Below are 5261 nucleotides of genomic sequence, written 5' to 3'. Positions count from 1 at the left end.
TGAAAGGCATTAAAAGATTTCATTAAAGGAAACATTAAGAGAAAAGCAAGTGAAAAATACGTTTACTTTTTCATTTATCATTTGTAATTAAACAAAACAAACTGTGCTACAAGAAAATACTGTATTGCATTCAGTAACCAGGGGAAGACCAAACTTTCTCAGACAAACTACAGACTATCACCAGAATATCTGATTTTGTCCTCTTTTGAAAATCTTGAGGGGAAGGCTCAGCAGCCTCATACACTGAGTGGCTGTTCCTTGACCAGTCTGTAGCTCTTTGACAATAAATACAAAGGCTAACATGAACATCTTCACACATGCTTTCTGGGCCCCAGACATTACTCTATGTACTTTAGCCTGGGCTTATTCTGACCAAGAGTTAACATTTGTGAAACATATACATTAGTGTATGTTAATTCTGACACATTCAGTTATTATTGCCAGTTGACACTCTTATCAGGTCTCGTTACACATGGATGGAAAATATGACATATTGGAGAGGGATTCTGAACTGCAGAAAGGGCACATGTAGGCAGCTTGGTACCATTCTGCTGTGATGGTATGACCATCTTTGCCAGAAATTAATCTGCTTGCTTGGTGAGGAGATGAACTTACGCATTGCTAGCAACCCTCACCAGATGTTCATTGTGTTATTTTGAGAGCAAGCATTACCACAGAAAAGAATTGTGCTGCACAAGCAGAAGCAAGGTGCAAAGATTCCCAGAAAGTACACTGACATTTAATGTGCTGATTCAGAGCATGCTGCTGGGAACACAACATTGGTGCTTGCGAGCTAGATGGGCCATCCACCTGTCTGTATATAGTGCATGGCCACAATTCACAAGCTTTCTGGATCAGTACAGACCTGCAGATGCCTTATAGTGTCTGGAAAATCCTGAATATCTCCACTCAGCTCTTCCTCTGCTCATGCTCTAGCTTCCAAAGCCGTGAAGGCCTGTGTCATGCCCTGTGTTGCACCACGCCCCTCCACAGGTCAAGCTGTTGTCTGGAAACGAGCAGGCCATCGTGTGGGAGAGGGCTTGGGGTCCGTGGGCCAGGTAGTGGGACAGCTGGGATTCCAGTGCCCTGGGCTTTTCCTCACAGGCCATTCTTGCTTGTGCTACAACCAGGGCTTCTCCCTCTGTCTGGTCAGGTGAGACACCAGCCACTGAGGTGGGGTATAGCCATGCTCCCACTTTTGTAAAAGAAAAATAAAACAAAACAAAAACCCAACCTCCATCCTTGCGTCTATTTTATCTTCTCATTGTGATTTCAAAAGGAAGAGCAAGTCTCTGTCCATTTTTGACAATGAGTGAAGGTGCTAGGGGCGGCTGGAGGTGCTACCTCCCATGCTGAGACACTTCCCATGGAAAAAGTGTGGCCCTGTCCCCAGCATTTCCCACTTGGCTTGCTCTAGCAAATGGCCAGTAGCACTTTAAAAGGCTCCAAGGTCACCACAGCAGGCATGGTGCTAGGAAGGATTCTAAACCCCTTGAGGTTCTGCATGCTACCTGTAGAGCAAAGCATGTGACTTTTTTTGCAGTGTAGAACTTCTTTAGACCCTTAAGTTTTTAATTTGATCTGTCCTCAAAGCCATATCTGGGCAGCTTCTTATTAATACACTAATTAGAATAGAGTTTAAAGCCCTTCCAGTTCTTTTCTGGCTTTCCATATCCCCATTTGGACTGCTGTATCTCTTCCGTCTGCAGGCCCAATTTAACAGACAGGCAGTATCTAACAGCAGACACTTTAATCTAGCTATAGTAATTCCTTAGCTGTACTCTACCCTCAGCCTCTCCAGGAATCTTTGGGCTGCATACATCTATTTTTAAGACAACATACTGGCATCATGGAAAGGTTATAGAAAGAAAGGCAATACGGCCTGCATATGCTAGGTCAGTTACCAGTGTTTTGGTTTTGCCTGTGGGTTGACATTTCATAGATCGTGTTTTTTATGTTATGAGGGTTTTTTGTTGTTGGCTTTTTTGTTTTGTTTTGTTTTTCCTTTCTATCTGTCCTACATGCACCCATGTGTAAAAGGGCTTCCCATACAGCCACTTACAGGGAGAACCCCTCCATCAGCTCACCATGTAGTTTCTTTCCAGAGCTAGCCAGGATTATCACAGTTGGGCAAAAAAGTTCGCCTTGACACGGTGTCCATCTTCAGCTCACGTGCTACCTCTTGCCCTGCTCAGATGCTGAACTGTGGCATTTGGTGAAAGGTCACTGGCTCTAATTTCAGCCAGTGCCGTCCAAGCGACTAACATTTAGAAGCAGTTAGAAGAGGTGTCACCTTTACGGCACAGGGCTAGCCTATACACCAATGGCAGCATGAATCAGCCTTGAGAGCTCTTGTGTAATTATTGTATTGGAGGAGAAATCTCCTGCAGATCTGTCAAATTGTTTTTTTGTTTGTTTGTTTGTTTGTTTGTTTTTGTATCCTTTCTGTCATATCCCAGCCCATTTTACTGGCTGTCACTGAGGCTTATAGCCACCACACTGTTTTAAAACAAATTTATTTCTCTCCCTCCTACCTATAGAATAATAATTTATTGAGTTTAATTGTAAGGTTTTACCACTCAGTGAAACCTCCATGGTATTTATCAAAAGTTTATCTCGACTGAGATCAGACAGAATAAGGAATGTTTCTGGAAGGCCTGTCTGTTGAGTCTGTATTCTTCACATACTTGTGTGAGTTCATTTCTTACTGAAGGAGTGTGACTGAGCAGTAGCTTAAGGTACTATTAAAAACAGTACCTATTAAAAACTGTCCACTACCTGTAGAAAGCATTTGTGAATTTTTCAGTTTAAAAAAGAAAAAAGAAAAAGAAAGAGAGAGAGAGAGAGGAGGCAAATAATGGCTTTATTAGTTCTGAGAACACCCTTTGAACCACTAACTCCAAAACAAACTTTGTGCTAGAAGTGGTTCTGAACTTTGTCATTTTGACCAGTGTAAAAGATCACTTGGAATCAATAGTAAAGAAGATCTGCACGTGATGTTTTTGACAAATGTTAGAAACCATAGTACATCCACCCCCTCCTATTCCCCCCAGTTCTTATTTGCTAAGTTGATTGGGTATCCCAACAACATTCTAGCTACACAGATTTTGAATTAAAAGCATTTTAGTACTATTCAGGCTGAGAACTACTACAGTGATGAAATAATATACAGAATGTAATGTCTGTATTTTAAGCCAGCAGATCTGTTTGCATGTATAATGTGGATCCTGTTCCCTTCTTTTATTAATAGCTTTACCATGAGCTATCCCACAGCTTACTAAGTATGTTATATTTTGGTTTGGGACAAAGTCTCTTGAAAGAAGAAAATGCTCTAATCATGGCAAAAAGTGCTCTGGAATATTTTACCATGATAGGAATGGCATCATAGACATTTAACTAGATCACAAGAATGAGAAAAAAGAAATATTATCATGTGTTTGTTTGTTTGTTTTTCTTTCTCTGCCTTTGAGGATGGAGTAGAAAGTCTGTCTGTCAGTCCTTCTGGGGAACTCTGCTCACAAGTCCTTGTCTTTACAGTGAGAGTTGAAAAACATCCCCAAAGCTAAGCACACAGGATATGAGCAGCACCGAACTGTGTCCTTCCGCTTTTTGCTAGTATTCAGTGCTGTCAGCCCCTGTCAGTTTTCCTTGAGGCTGATTTCAAAGCAGAAAACCTTTGCATTCAAATCCCTTTTACAAATCTCCAAGTAACATATCTTACATAGGGGAAGAGATACTTTTAGGAAAATCTAGATAAATGATAAATTACTTTAAAAAAAAGTAGTGCAAAGGGATGTCAGAACTCTGCTTATAGCTGCAGTTAATATTAACAAAAAGAAAGCTTGGTGTATGTTTTGTTGCTGAATTTAGTTTTCGTTCTCCCTGGCACAATTTTAGTCCAGTTTTTGAGTTCAATGAATGATAATGATGAAACTCAGTGCAACTTTTTGGATTTAGCTCCAGATTTTCTTATTTTACTTGTGGGCTTTCCAGATCTTTATCTTAAAAACAAGAGAGTGCTGCTAATGAGTAAAATGAAGACTACAACATATGATTGTTCTTATAGCCTCTTCTGAGTGGGAGGGTAGTGCTGCAATTTAAATCTGTAGTTTCTATATTGCAGCTAATAACATGTACTTAGTTCACTGGTATTTCTTTTGCCTTCATGTTAGTGCCATGTGATACAAGATATAGCTTGTAAAGAAATTATGGCAGTATTACTTGTAATATAATTGCAAACTAAGACATACCTATACTTACAAAGAATCACAGACACACAGGATGGGTGAGATTGGAAAGGACCTCCAGAGCCCACCTGGCCCAACCCCTGCCCAAGCAGGGCCACCCTGAGCAGGCTGCCCAGGGCCACTTTTCCAGGTGGCTTTTGCAGCTCTCCAAGGAGGAGACTGTGCTGCTGATGTGGGCAGCCTGTGCCATCTCTCCATAACCTGCACAGTAAGGATGTGCCTCCTGAAACACCAAATGTTTCCTGTGCAGTGTTTTCTGTACGTGGTGCACTACCATAACAACCTGGACTTAAAATTTCATTTTATGAGTTATGACACAGACATGCTAAAATCAAATAAGCTTCATTTGTAGATTATTGAAGGGTTAATTACTTCGTAAGCAATCAAGCCATAGCTCAACAAGTACTTTTCTATGCAAACAGTATAATATTACAAGTAGCCCAGACTGGGAATGAAGTTATTAAAATGGGTTTGCAGCAGCAATATAAAGCATCTTTAATAGATGCCTGCCTTGATGCTCAGTGCACTCATTTTGTAAGTCATCATGCAAAAAATCTTGGTGTAGACAAGGCCTGGCCCTGGCTGAAATATTTTCTGTGGTTGTTGAATTAACCTCCACACCACTGTATTAGGTGGTTAAATAGTCTTCTCGCTTGAGACGCAGAGCAGCTGCAAATTGTGCATCGCTTTTCACACTTTGTGATGTTGAGCCTGCTGCTGAGCAGTGGCTCTGGGAAAGCAGTTTTCAGCCACGTGGCTAAGCAAGAGCTTTGCATTAAAAGCAGCCTAATGTACCATGAGGGTGTGTTGATAGATCTGGGCACCAGGAATTGTAGTTGTGAGCAGGGCAGCGGAGAGGCAGCTCTGCTCTCTCAGCCATGCTCCCTGTCCTGGGCTCCCTTCCTGCATCCCGGAGGAGCCGCAGAGCCAGTCCGTGAGCAGCTATTCTGAGCACCCCATCACATGGTCCTGGAAGCATTTTAATAAACTCTGGCTGGCAGTGCAGCCAGTAGC

This window comes from Netta rufina (assembly GCF_964035555.1).
Source record: "Netta rufina genome assembly, chromosome: Z".
In the NCBI taxonomy this organism is placed as follows: Eukaryota; Metazoa; Chordata; class Aves; order Anseriformes; family Anatidae; genus Netta; species Netta rufina.
Note: the sequence above shows the minus strand (reverse complement) of the source record.